General features: G+C 44.5%; 1 protein-coding gene and 1 pseudogene across 13 annotated transcripts in view; both read left to right on the forward strand.

The window, feature by feature from the left end:
• The window catches only part of LOC136851844 (nitric oxide-associated protein 1), a 447,511-nt gene that overhangs the window by 14,135 nt on the left and 418,204 nt on the right, over window positions 1–15,172 (forward strand). The window lies entirely within an intron of this gene.
• Window positions 243–361, forward strand: LOC136828928 (5S ribosomal RNA; annotated as a pseudogene).

Below are 15,172 nucleotides of genomic sequence, written 5' to 3' on the forward strand. Positions count from 1 at the left end.
CTATGTCGGAGACGGATCACCATTTGAAAGGACTGTTTCGAACCATGGAGGTCTTCAGTTTCCTGGACTGGTGTTTGGGGGCTCCAGACGTCAGGATTAGGAGTCCCAACTCGATCAGCCTGGGGGAGCTGTCCAGCGTGTTGAACTGCATGGACAAGGCAGTCAGGGATGGCTCGGAGGAACTGGCTTCCCACTTTTGTACGGGCCTCTTGAAGAAGAGGGCCTTGTACTGTAACTCTACAGCCTACGACCCTACCACGTTGGATGCACCGCTTCTCGTCCTTTCAGCGAAGTTAAGCAACGTTGGGTCTGGTCAGTACTTGGATGGGTGACCGCCTGGGAACTCCAGATGCCGTTGGCGTCATACTTTTGCAAAGTCAGTTTCTCCGTCGCAGAGGGCAGAATTGCTGTTCTCCCTGTTTTCGAGCCATCTCTTCCCCCAGTCCTTGATCAAGGATCTCTCCTCCAGCTTGAAGGAGAAGGCCACTCAAGACCTCTTGGCCCACTCGTCAAGACGCCCGGCAGTCCCTTTGACGTCGTTGTCGGGTCAGACCTCCAGGAAGCAGAAGCCCTTTCGTGGAGGAGCTTCTTCCTCGAGATCTTCTCCCCAAGGTAGAGGTCTTTCCAGAGGCGGAGCCCCGCCTAAACCTAGGGGCAAGAAGTGACTTGCAGCGCCTCCAGACTCCTGTAGGAGCCAGGCTTCTTTCATTTGCGAGAGCCTGGAGAGCAAGAGGGGCAGACACCTGGTCCCTTGAAGTTATCGAGAGAGGATACAAGATCCCCTTTCTCGACTCGCCACTTCTGTGTCGTCGCCCAGGGATCTGTCGTCCTCTCATTCCATCAAGAGAAGCAACAGATCCTTTTCGAGCTATTAGAGCAAATGCTCGAGTAAGAGCTGTGGAGCAAGTCCTGGAGCTGGACTCCCCAGGATTCTACAACCGACTGTTCCTAGTTCGAAGCAGTCGGGAGGATTGAGACCAGTCCTAGATGTCAGCAGACTGAACCGCTTCATGGTGAAGGAGAAGTTCACGATGGAGACGTCCCAGTCTGTTTTAGGAGCATTAAGACCAGGAGATTTGATGGTCGCTCTGGACTTACAGGACGCTTACTTTCACGTTCCCATACATCCCCAGTCGAGGAAGTACCTGAGGTTTGTACTAGGGGGATGAGTGTTTCAATTCAGAGCTCTTTGCTTCGGGCTAAGCACAGCTCCCATGATCTTCACGATTATCATGAGAAATGTGGCGAGATGGCTTCACTTGGCGGGTATTCGTATCTCGCTCTACCTGGCCGATTGGCTCATCCGAGCCTCTTCACAGTCAAAGTGTCTGGAGGACCTGAATGCAAATTTAGAGTTGACAAAGTCCCTAGTACTTCTAGTGAACGAAGAAAAGTCCCATCTGATCCCGACACAGTCCATCGTCTATCTGGGGATTCAGATGGATTCAGTGGCTTTTCAAGCTTTTCCATCCCAGGAACGTCAGCAGCAATGCTTAGAAAAGTCTCATCCTTCCTAGGGAAGGAAATATGCTCGGTGAGGGAATGGATGAGTTTGCTGGGGACCATTTCCTCTCTGGAGAAGTTTGTTTCCCTGGGAAGACTTCATCTCAGGCCGCTCCAGTTTTTCCTGGCGGAAAATTGAATAGACAAGGAGAATCTAGAGGAGACCCTGAAGATCTCTCCTGTTTTCAAGATTCACCTGAGGTAGTGGCTCGACCCCTCGAGGTTGGCAGAAGGGGTTTCTCTACGCCTTCAGAGCCCCGACCTAGTGTTGTTTTCCTACGCGCCCAGGGAGGGATAGTGAGCAACACTAGGAGGGGAGGAAGTGTCAGGCACCTGGAAAGGGAACAGGTGTCCTGGCACATCAATCTTAAGGAATTAGGGGCGATCCTGCTGGCCCTTCAATCCTTCGAGAGCCAAGTGTCAGGCCAAGTCGTACAAGTAAATTCAGACAACTCCACAGCCCTGGCATACCTCAAGAAACAGGGAGGAACTCGTTCCCGGTCCCTGTTCGCCCTGGCGAAGGAAATCCTGCTTTGGGCCCATGCGCGGGGGATCACGATCCTTGCGAGGTTCGTTGCAGGAGTGGAGAATATCTGCGCGGACCTTCTCGGTCGACAGCGTCAGCTTCTACCGACCGAGTGGACCCTTCACGAGGAAGTATGTCAGGAGCTGTGGAGGTTATGGGGACGTCCCTTGGTAGATCTGCTCAGGCAGCCCCATTTCGAAAGGTACCTCAAAACTTCCCGCTCTGAGTCTAACTGCATTCAGACTATCAGCCCGACAACAAGGATCTTCACGATCTCTTGAGATCCTTTGAGACTGTCAAGGTACCTCATTCCAGGATGCCTCCCTGGAACCTGGATGTCGTTCTAAAATTTTTTATGTCAAATAGCCTACCTTCGAGCCTCTTTCTTCGGCGTCTCTCAAGAATGTGACAAGGAAGGTTATTTTCCTAACTGCTCTGGCTACGGCGAAGAGAGTAAGTGAACTTCAGGCTATCAATAATCATGTAGGTTTTAGAGGCCATAATGCAGTATGTTCTCTAAGCCCTATGTTCTTGCTAAAAATGAGAACCCGTCTACCCCTTGGCCCAGGACCTTCGAGATTAAGGGTATGACGGAAATTCTCGGACAAGAACCAGAAAGAGTCCTGTGTCCTGTCAGGGCTCTCAAATTTTATTTGCAGAAGACTCAGGAAAGTCGAGGTCCTTCGGACAGTCTGTGGTGCTCTGTCAAGAGGCCGGATTTGCCTCTTTCTAAGAATGCACTGGCGTTCTTTTTTAGAAGCACCATTTTAGACGCACTTTCCGACATTCAAGACAGTGACTTGAGTCTTTTGAAGTTAAGGCTCACGAAGTTAGAACCATTGCAACCTCGGTGGCTTTCCAGAAGAACATGTCCCTTAGCGATCTTCTGGGTACCACCTTCTGGGAAGCAGTTCGGTGTTCACTTCACATTACTTGCGGGACGTGAAGGCGACATATGAAGACTGCTCGCTGGGACCATACGTTTCCGCAGCACTCCAGATCGGCCCCATAACACTTCTAGGCCTGGACCTCTGTCGGACTCCCAGGACCAGGGAGAGGGCAAGTCGTAAGCCGCAAGCAAGAGGTTACGGGGGCTTCCCACCGATCTGGCGTCCCTTCGGCAGGACCTGTTGTCGCTTCTGCAGACACAGTGTTGCGGGCAGAGAGGCGATACTCATCCTATCCTTTAGAGGTTAGGAAGTATATTTTAATCTTGATTTTGTTTTTACGTCAGATCGGTCCCATAACGCTTCTAGGCCTGGACCTCTGTCGGACTCCCAGGACCAGGGAGAGGGCATGTGTTGTCCTTCAAGTAAGAGGGTTCCCATGGGGCTTCCCGATCTGGCGTCCCTTCGGCAGGACCTGTTGACGCTCTAGGTCAGGTGGTTGGTCGTTGCTCCTTTTGCCCTCACAGTATGGCCTTATGATCTAGTCCCATTGTGGTCATGCCCCCGTGGACAGATCATCTAGAACTCACCAGCTATAAAGGTCACTACCTTGCTGGAGACTCTAGTAAAGCAGAAGCAGGCTTGGGTGACAGTAATCACGAAGTCAGCTATGCTAACATAGGCCTGGACCTCTGTCGGACTCCCAGGACCAGGGAGAGGGCATGTCTAAAGCTGTAAGTTGGTTACGGGGGCTTCCCACCGATCTGGCGTCCCTTCGGCAGGTCCTGTTGATGCTCTCGGTCAGGTGGTTGGTCGTTGCTCCTTTTGCTCTCACAGTATGGTCTTATGATCTAGTCCCATTGTGGTCACGCCCCCGTGGACAGATCATCTAGAACTCACCGGCTATATAGGTCACTACCTTGCTGGAGACTCTAGTAAAGCAGAAGCAGGCTTGGGTGACAGTAATCAAGAAGTCAGATATGCTAACAAGTAAGGAACCAAGGCGTCAATCGCCTACATATATTTGTTTCCTAAATCCTATTCTGTCTCTTCCCACCTCCAATGGTGGGATTCAGCTATATATATATCTGACAGGTAAGTCACATGAACAAAATGATATTTTAATGATAAAATAAAGTTTGTTCATACTTACCTGGCAGATATATATATAATCATAGTGCCCACCCACCTCCCCTCAGGAGACAGTGGCACTAGAAAATCTGAATAGAAAATGGGAATGGTTCCTGATACCCGCTTCCCATTGGCGGGAATGGGTACTAACCACCTGGCCCCACTGCGTGTGCCGCGAGTTTTTGGAATTCTGTTGGACTTCGGAGAATACAGCTATATATATATCTGCCAGGTAAGTATGAACAAACTTTATTTTATCATTAAAATATCATTTTTTCGACCATTTTGGTCGAGTCAGAGTTGACCGAAAGTTGAAATTTTTTGTCGTCGACGTACGGTACGTCCACTCAGCGCCCAACAGACAATTTTAGTCGACTTATGATACGTCCAGTCGGCGTTTAAGGGTTAATAACAATAAATTTTGAAGCAACAGAAGATATATATTATAATTAATATGGAAGAGTTAGAATTTGCTCTGTTGAACAGCAATAAATCTGCCCCTGGTGGTCACAGTATTTGTTTTGAAACGGATCTGCCATTTAGCACCTTTGGCAAAGACATACTTATTAGAGTTTAATAACCACTTATGGCTTCGAAGTTTATTTCCTAATGAATGGCGTAAAGCTATAATTTTTCTTACCCCCAAACCTGGAAAAGATCCCAGTAATGCAAATAATTACAGACCAATTTCTTTAACTATTTATTTCTGCAAATTACTAGAAAAAATAGTAAATGGTCGACAAACATGGCACATTCAAGATTATTATTATTATTAAAATAGTTTAACCAGACCACTGAGCTGACTAATCAGCTCTTATAGGGCTGGCCCAAAGGGTTAGGATGAAATGCCAGGTCTAGGCCCCTAGAACTGGGACCAAACAGGTCATTCGCATGATGATGAATAAATGAAAAAGGGATTTTGACAGAGGAAAAATCTATTTCTGAGTCCAGTCCCGTGTCACCCGGTGAAATTCCATTACAGCACGAATTTCTAGGTATAACAATGCTAGATATACCAGAGAAAAAGAACTTTCAGGAAAGCTGGGGTTACTACCCCCAGTCGATCGTCTTTTAGGAAGACGTCGGTATAATGAAGGGTGAGTGAAATACCACTACCACGGAAATATACTCGAAAGATCTCTCCTTATCAAAACCCCGTAAAAAGAGCGGTGAGCCGTTACAGCTCCCACACTCAACACCTGCCAGGACGGCGACACCAGCGCCACCTACTTCATTCCATGCTAGCACTAACCCCAGACTTGGCATGTGCAAGTAGGGGAGTACTAGGTCAGTTAGGGGAGGGTCACGGGTGACACGGGACCTTCCTCAGAAATAGATTTTCCTCTGTCAAAATCCCTTTTCTGAGTCCAGTCCCGTGTCAGCCGGTGAAATAGTGATAGAGAATCATGCCAAGACTGCTACTACTGGGAAAAAAGGGGGCTAATCTGAAGAAAAAGCAAAATTGTAACGAAAATAATTTTAATCAAGCAATCTCTTTCATGAAGCAAGAATACTTAAAAGTAAGGTATCTTAATCTAAGGCACATCAAAAAACTTAGCACTACAAAACAAGGGGAGGTCCCCGGTATGATGGGGAAAAAACCTCAAAATTCTTAAAATTACTTAAAGGTAGTGAAACATGAAATGTGCACAGAACAAGCAAATACAACCTTAAAACTATACACGTAAACTTAGGCTAAACACGTAAGAGACAAGACTAATGAAAATTAACACACAAACATCTGGGGTACGTGGAGCCAAATAAAAACCGCCCAGTACCCATCGCAAGTTTAAAACAATTATGGCTAGTCAGATTACACTTTTCCATCAGTAGATACAAGATACATCAATATGAGGGGCTAGGCAGTGAGGCATAAACAACCAGGAGAATAAGCAGAGAAGCAAATGAGGTAGGCGGGCGGGGGGGAAAAGGAAAGGATATGATTATTTAAGGTGGGGAGATGACACTTCCCACTGCTATTGTAGAATATTTCAGGGCTTCGAGCGATTTTAAATAGTGGCGTTTAAACACTAGAGGTGATTTCCAACCCGTATATTTTGATAACTCTGAAAAGTCCATATTATGAAAGTAATTAATAGAAGTAGCCACTGCTCGAATATCATGAACTTTAGGAACTGAGTCTGGGTTGGCTTGTTTAATGAAATACAGAATTTGTTGCCTTATAGCATTCAGAGAAAGAGTACCACCTTTCTCCCTGATAAAAAGAGGACCCGACTTACTCTGTGGAGTTCTTAAGAGGTAAGATTTAAGTGTATAAACTGGACATAAAGATTGATCTTGAGGAAGGGCACCACCTTCCAAGGAGACCACCTGTCCTGTGGGTCTTCGTTCTTAGCTAAAAATCTAGGGTCAGGGGAAAGGAGGACTTCTCCAGATGGGAGGAAGTTAACAAAACTATCACCTCTAGTGAGAGCCGACAGCTCTGAGATTCTAGCACCTGAAGCCAAGCTAATCAAAAATAAGGTCTTCCTTAACAGATCCTGATAAGAGCAATGGGAGTTATCCAACTCTGATGCTAACTTAAGGACGTCATTGAGAAACCAAGTAACCGAATGTGGACGTGATACTGGTCTCAGACGAGCGCATGCTCTGGGGATGGATGAAAATAGGAATCTGTAAGGTCGATTTTAAAGCCGTGAAAAGAAATACTTTCTTCAATGCCGACTTGACTGTGGTAATAGTGGCGGAGCCAGGCCTTTCTCAAACAGTGACCTAAAGAAGGAAACTCCTAAATTAGTCGTCATAATTTTGGCTTCAGATGCTTTCAGGAAGGAGGCTAATTTTTTTGACTGCTGAGTCATACTGTCTAAGAGTAGAATCTCTTTTATCTGATTCTAAAAACAGAGTGTTGACAGGGTCATTGTTCGCTCCTTTTTGGGCTGCGAACTTTATAAAGTCCATAAAACTAGGGCATTCTGAATCCTTGAGGAAGCTGACACAGTCTTGGTTTGTACTGTCTGGGTCAGAATGGGCTTGGGAATCCGAAGACTCCGTAATCCCAGTTCCTGAAGGAGAGGGAACCAATTGCTCTTCGGCCAATAGGGGCTATTAGGGCTGGTTGACCTTTGAATGTCCTGAGTTTGTGTAATACTTTCAGCAGTAAATTTATTGGAGGAACAGATAAATTTTCTCCCAATTGTTCCAATCTACTGTCATTGCGTCTGTGGCGTAACGCCTGAGGGTCCAGGTTGGGGGCCACGTAACAGGGGAGCTGGAAGTTGCTCTCCGTTGCGAACAGATCCACTTGGAGGCCCGGAACCCGGCGGCAAATCCATTTGAAAGATTCCGCATCCAGGGACCACTCCGTCTCCAACGGGTAGTCCTGGACAGGGAATCCGCCACCACATTCGGACTCCTGCTAGGTGGGTGGCTGACAGGTGCCAACCGTGCTTGTTCGCCAGGGAGAAGATAGCTACCATTACTTGGTTTACTCGACCTGATTTGGAGCCGCCCTGTTGATGCAATGAACTACCACTGCGCTGTCTAACACCAACCTGATATGAATCCTGTTGGGAGGGCGGATTTTCTTCAGAGTTAGAAAGACCGCCATGGCTTCCAGGGTGTTTATATGGAACTGCTGAAACATTGTGGACCACGTTCCTTGTACTTTCTGTTTTGGTGAATATCCCCCAGCCGCTTAGAGAAGCGTCTGTGTGGATAACTAGTGCCGGAGGGGGAAATTGAAGCGGAACTGTTTTGGACAGGCCCTTGACTGTGGTCCAAGGCCGCAGTCTTGTCTTTAAGATTCGAGGGATAGAGGAGACCTTGTCCCTGAGCTTGGCATTTGCTCGACTCCGCCACACTCTGTTTATGTCTTTTAATTTGGCTTTCAAGAGCAGGTCTGTCACTGAGGCAAATTGAAGGGACCCGAGGACTCTTTCTTGGGACCGACGGGATGCCGATGGATTTTTGAGAAACCTCTTGGTGAGAGATGCTATCTCTTTCCTCTTGGGAGGCGGGAGAGATAATGTGTGGGAGGACAGATCCCACTGGAGACCCAGCCACTGAAACCGGGACTCCGAGTCAGGCGGACTTCTCTCTGTTCAGCTGAAAACCCAGTGACTCTAGGAAATTGATGACTATGGACGTGGCTTCTTGACACTCCGGAACAGTTGGTGCCCAGATTATCCAATCGTCTAGGTACGCTGCTAGGGAAATTCCTTGGGACCGGAGCTGCTGTACTACCGTGTCCGCCAGCTTGGTGAATACCCTGGGTGCAATGTTCAGACCGAAGGGCATGACCCTGAAGGAGTAGGCTTGATTCCCGAGTCTGAAACCGAGGAACTGAGAGAAGTTCCGCGCAATCGGGACGTGATAATAAGCGTCTGAAAGATCGATAGAGGTGGTGACGGCCCCACGCGGAAGTAGAGTCCGTACCTGAGCTACCGTAAGCATGCGAAACTTGTCGCATTTTATGTAGAGATTTAGACGCCGACAGATCCAGGATCACTCTTTGCTGATCGGAGTCTTTTTGGGAACAGTGAATAGCCTGCCTTGAAACTTTAGGTGCCTTGCTATCTTTATTGCTCGTTTGTTGAGCAATTCTGTTACGTAATCCTGTAGGATTGATGTGGGTGGCTGGTAAAACCTGGTTAGAGGGGGAGGGTTCTTGATCCAGCTCCACCCCAGTCCCTTGGACACAATGCTGTGTGCCCAAGGGCTGAAGGTCCATTGGTCCCTGAACCAATACAGGCGACCGCCTACCTGTGTTCTCTCAGTGGGAGGGAGCGGGTTTATTCCCTCTACCACGTCCAGGTCTTCCTCTTGGGGTGGTGCTAGACCTTCCTCTGTGGGGGGCCTTGCCCCTTCCTCCCCTTGCAACCCTATTGAGGCCGTGAAAAAATCCGCGGCCCTCATATGTAGGGTTGTATGCTGGTGAGGACACATAGGAGGGCGCCGCTGGTTGGACCAACACGTACTGTTGGGGGTGGGCCTTAGAGGTAGATGGTTGGGCCACTGCCGAGACCGGGACGGCTTGAACTACCGCCTGATGGGGCCTCTTGCTAGAAAATGGAAATGAAGTAGGTGGCGCTGGTGTCGCCGTCCTGGCGGGTGTTGAGTGTGGGAGCTGTAACGGCTCACAGCTCTTTTACGGGGGTTTTGATAAGGAGAGATCTTTCGAGTATATTTCCGTGGTAGTGGTATTTCACTCACCCTTCATTATACCGACGTCTTCCTAAAAGACGATCGACTGGGGTAGTAACCCCAGCTTTCCTGAAAGTTCTTTTTCTCTGGTATATCTAGCATTGTTATACCTAGAAATTCGTGCTGTAATGGAATTTCACCGGCTGACACGGGACTGGACTCAGAAATTAAGTTTAAAAGAAAAAAACTGTGTAACAAATATGCTTTACTCTGAAACGCATGTATACAATAAATACATTTGCTCGTTTTCATGCATACAAAAAAAAATTAAAGATTAAAAGAATAAAATAAAATTTCATAAAAAAAATTAAAATTCAGAAAAATTAAAATTCAGAATTACTGTATTTTTTTTTTTCTTAATTTATATTTTGTCTATCAGACTTTTAATGATATTGGGACGACTGAAAATTATTTACTTGGATTTATTTATTTTGTCTGTTGATTATATTTTGGACAGTTACACTTTTTAATAAAAGATAAAATTGGGACATGGACTGTTCATCAAGTGTTCATGTCAAAATGTACAATAAGATGCATCAAAAAAATTAAAGATTGAATAAAATAAAATTTCATAAAAATCAAAAATTAAAATTCAGAATTACAATTTTTTTTTTTCTTAAATGCCCTACAGACTTCTGTATTTTCATTATTTACTTGGATTTATATTTTGTCTATCAAGTTACACTTTTTAATAAAAGATAAAATTGGGACGACTGAAAATGTATAAGATTCTGATAAAATTTCCCCCCGCGATTTGTTTCCAAAGGTTGATACTCACTGTTGATTATATTTTGGACAGTCGCACAGCACATGTTTGACTGTTATCAACACTTTGCATTCTGGGCATTCGGGAGGAGGGCCACATGGACTGTTCATCAAGTGTTCATGTGTCAAACGAGTATGGCCTATTCGCAGACGCGTCAGAATTACTTGTGTTTGTCTCTCTCTCTGACATGATGAGCTCCATTTTCGAACGCTGGATTTTATCTGTTTCAACTTATTATTTATAGGTTCCTCGTTCCATATGTTTTGCCATTTATTTGTAATGATTGTTTTTATATCTGTTTTGTAATCACTAATTGGGATTTTCATATTTGCTCTTGCCATGCGGACTGCTTCTTTAGCTGCTTTATCAGCTTCCTCATTTCCTTTAATCCCTACATGGGCAGGGATCCAACATATTTCAATATTTTTTCCATTATTATACAATTTGTGGAGTTCATATTTGATTTCCTGTACAATATTATTTTTTGAGTAGTAACCTTGAACGGCTTCTCTAGCGCTTCTTGAGTCGCTAAAAATAACAAAATTATTGAATGTTACTTGCTTTATAATTTTGATGGCTACTGCGATTGCACATAACTCTGCTGTGCAGACTGAGGCATTATTAGGCAAAGATAACTGATATGACTTGTTCCGGGATATAGCTGCATATCCTACTCCATGTTGTGATTTAGACCCATCTGTATAAATCGCGTAATGTGAATGCTTTCGTCTTATATGATCTATGGTTTTTTGTCTATGGTGTTCTGGGGTATATGAGGAACTTTTTGATAAATATTTCAACTGAGTGCAAGTCCTTATTTTATTCATAGTCCAATGGGGTGGTAACTTCACTGTTGGAGGTACTTGTATATCTAAATTCAGTGATTCAAACAATCTATTAGCTCTAATTGGGAAAGGAGGTGGATGATTGTTTATAAATACATCCCTTAGATCAAATAGATTTTTTGTTGGTGAATCACTTGCCTTGATTCTTAATGCACTTTTCATTGTTATGAACTCTATGGAGGAACAGTGGCAGTTCGCTACATTCGACTTGCACTGAGGAGACTGGTGAGGATCTAAATGCTCCTGTGCATATTCTTAGTCCTTCATTGTGAATCGGATCTAATATTTTCAGTGCTGCTTCTGACGCTAAACCATATACTGTACTTCACTTCTGTAGTCAATGATTGATAACATGTTGCTTTACACAGTATGGCAAGAGTATGTCTATCAGCTCCCCAATTTGTGTGTGATAGTTTTTTAATTAGACTTAGTGCCCTTTTGCATTTTGATTTTATGTAAGTTATATGGGCTTTCCAATTCAGGTGTGCATCAAATATTAATCCCAAAAATTTTGCAGTTTGGTTAATTGGTATATTATGGTTTCTGATTTTCAATTCTATGTCTTCACCTTTTTTCCAGTTTTTATTTTTATAAAACTTGACAGCTTGAGTTTTTTCTATGGATAACCTAAAGCCTACAGATGAGGTCCATTCATCTATTTTTATTATGGTTTTATTAATCATTCTTTCTGCATGCTTTATGCGTGATGCCATATAATATATGGCAAAATCATCCATATACAGGTTACTCTTAATTCCAACCGGTAGTATGTTACTGATATCATTAATTGCTAATGTAAACAGAGTGCCACTAAGGACACTCCCTTGTGGAATTCCATTTTCAAGTGGAAATGTCTTGGAATAAACATTATCTATTCTCACTTGGAAAGTGCAACCAGTCATAAAGTTTTTAATAAAATTAGGAAGATGGCTGCATATGTTATTATTATGTAATGTTTTTAATATTGCATACCTCCATGTAGTGTCGTATGCCTTTTGGATGTCAAAAAAGACTGCTACTGTAATTTGCTTTCTTTCAAATCCTCTACGTATGTGGTCTTCCAAATTAGATAGAGAATCTAATGTAGATTGATTACGTTGTGAGCCAAACTGGGAAGGAGTTAACATTTTATTTTCATGTATGTGCCATGTAAGTCGTGCATTTACCATTTTCTCTAACAACTTGCATAGACAACTTGTTAAAGATATTGGTCTATAATTGTTCACATTACTATGGTCTCTTCCAGGCTTTGGTATAGGAATTATTTTGGCATTTCGCCATTCATCTGGAAACAAGTTTCTGAGCCATAAATGATTGTAAAGTTTCAACAAGTATGATTTTGCCAAAGGTGCTAGGTGGCAGATCATTTCCAAGTAAATATCATCACCTCCAGGAGCAGATTTATTGCTGTTCAAGAGAGCATATTCCAGCTCATCCATAGTGAAATTCTTATTTCTGGGTCGACCTGTGTCAGCCAGTGAAATTGGTTCCAATTAACACATTTCTAGGTATAAGATTGCTATATATACCAGAGAAAAAAGCTATGTAGAATGCTGGAGTTACTACCTCCAGTTCGATCATCTTAAACAGATGTCGATATATACCAGGGGTGAGCTATTACGCTTCCACAGGCCTTCGTCCAATAGACTTCTCAATTCTCAAAGTCCCAAATTGGATGAGCCGTTACACACTTGTAACCCAAAATACTCACCCGACCGCCAAGTAGGCGTCATCACGAGACTGACACGTCATTCCAATTTTAGCACTGGTTGTGTTAACACCTCGTTCTGTGTGTGATCATATTTTCCTTTTGGCAGCTCATCATGTCTTTCACCGAGATTTTCTCACCATCTAAGTTGAGTACTGATTCTGGTTGGATTGTTGGTCTTAGAGGCAATTTAATTTTAATCTTATGATTTTCTGTCTTAGTGTTTTGCAGCGCTGCGTCATATGCAGCGTATGCTTTATGTTTGCCTCTTACATTTTGATCTTCAATCTCATCATTTTTGATATTATCATGTGTGTTTTTCTCCTTGTTTTTGTTGACTCCATATAATTTGGAGTTTGTGTGGAGAAAATATATATTTTACTTTGCATCGAGTTGCTGGTTGGGGACGAGATTGTGTTTTTGCCTATCCAATATCATTTAGGCTGTGGGTCTCCCATTTTCTGACAATAGAATTTGGGTCCCTCTTTTCAGTTTCTCTTCCCCTCCAGTTTTAAAATGTACTCCTTGGTGTGAAGTATTTATTCATGATGTTAGCTGTTTTTTACAAGGCAGAATGACATTTATATTTTTAGATTAAGTTTGGCATTTGTTTTGGCGTTCTGGCGGCCATCTTGGGATACACACGGTATCCTTATGTCCGATGCTGCAGCTTATTTTTGGCCTGTCTTTTCGTCAATTCGTTTATGCTTTTATATACGTATTTAATATGTTATCCTCAGGCTCCTCTTTCGAATGTTTTTATTGTATTGTTATCCTAGATATAGTTTTTAGCCTTTCTCTTTAGGCTAGACGTGCTGTGCTCTTACACGGTGTTAGGCTACCTTAATCTCCCGTTCAGCCATTAGGCTTGGAAGGTTAGGTTTGCCTTGTTTACGAGCGCCTGTAGCGTGAGGAATCCTCACTTTCCTCCTTCCCTGTTTGTTCTAGTCTCGTGTGGCTGGCTGAGCTAGGACCTTGGTCCTTCTCTCCCCATTACAGTGGCATACCCCACTGGCCCCCCGTCTAGTCCAAAAGCTTGGGTTTTGGAGTGTAGGCTACGGTCTCTTTCCTCTCTCGTGTATGCAGCTCAGTTATCGTCATATGATTTGTGACGTCACCTGTGCGTTTCCCCCTGTATGGGAGGGGTAGCTGCTCACTGTTGTTCGGTTTCCCCCCTCCCCTGGGTGGTATATTCAGTGTCTGGAGAGTGCTGCCCACTCGACCAGTCGTCGTTCCACCAGGTTTATGTCACTTACTCCCTTTTCATCCTGGCGGTGTTTCGTAGATTTGCTCCCAATGTCTATCCGGTTGGAAGCATGTGTGTCGAACATTGTCCCTCGTTTGCATGATAACATTTGGGATATTTATTATTATTTATTTTTCATCTCTGCCGGCCTAGTCCTGTTTTTCATTGTTCTATCACTACGGTGATATTAACCGTGGTTGTTGGGGAGGTATATCTTTTCCCCTTTCTCCGCCATGGGGACTCCGTTCCCATAAATGTATTTGCAGCGAAAATCAGTGACTTGCGGCGGAGCATTATAACATCCCCTGCGGCGGAGCATTATAACGTCTCTGCTTATTTATGATTCTAAAAACATTCGTCCCTTTTTTGCCTTGTTTTTTCCTTGTATTAATTTTACACTATTAACAATCTCTCTCGCCGCCGGTCTTATTCCGGCGGCGCCTGTTCTTATGGTACTCATTTACCATCCTCCTACTTACAGGTGGTACGTTGTGAAGAACCTGGGTGCTCGGCCATTCTCCAGCAATCGTTCGGTCACGAAGTGTGCCGCTCGCACTCTAGCTATGCGGTTCATGTTGGGGATGGAATCGTTTGGCACCCAGAAGGCTGCGAGATTTGTTACGCCCTTTACGGACTGGCGTCCGATGAATCGGTAAGTGTCGAGAGTCGACTAATTTGTAGTCTCTTTCGATTATATTACCTCTTATAGCTCTTCCTTTCAGGAGGGATTTTTATTAACCCTGCCTTCTCTTCCAGGCTAAACCTGTAATCCGCTCCCGCAGCGCTGTCGTCTCTGAAGTCCTGGGTCATGGATTCAGGAGGAATGTGGCAGCTGGCAAACTGTGACGTTCTTTCAGAGGAGATATGTAATCTCCTCTACCCTGGTGCCCGGATTTCCGCCGCTTTACCAAAGGACTTAGCCTCGCCGATCATTGAAAAGATTCGGCTGGATACACAATCCTCCCAAGACGACGCAAAACAATGCGGAGAAGTAGCGAAGAGGTGGTGGCTATTAATTTGCATTCAGAACCCATGATTGTCAAGTTGACGTCCATCAGGTTGAAGGTAGGGTGGTAAGTGAGACAGGCGGGGTTGGTGTGTATGTTCCATCTCTTAATTCACCGTCTTCTTCTTCCTCTTCCTTCCAGGGTTTCCCGAATCCAGCTAACCTTGGGGACAGATCTCAATCTGTCAGGCCCAAGGTAAAAATACAGAAAAAGAAAGATTCTTCAAAACCTTCTAAACCTCAAAGGTTTCCCTCTCTGTCATCTCTGGTTCCCAAACCGGTGCCACCAATAATTAAGGCTGCTCCCCCTCATAAGGGGTCGAGATCCAGAATTTCGAAAGCTAAGTCTCTGCCTGACTGATTCTGAGGCCTTCATAAATCTTTTGAT

The sequence above is a fragment of the Macrobrachium rosenbergii genome, chromosome 3 (assembly GCF_040412425.1).
Source record: "Macrobrachium rosenbergii isolate ZJJX-2024 chromosome 3, ASM4041242v1, whole genome shotgun sequence".
Lineage (NCBI taxonomy): Eukaryota > Metazoa > Arthropoda > Malacostraca > Decapoda > Palaemonidae > Macrobrachium > Macrobrachium rosenbergii.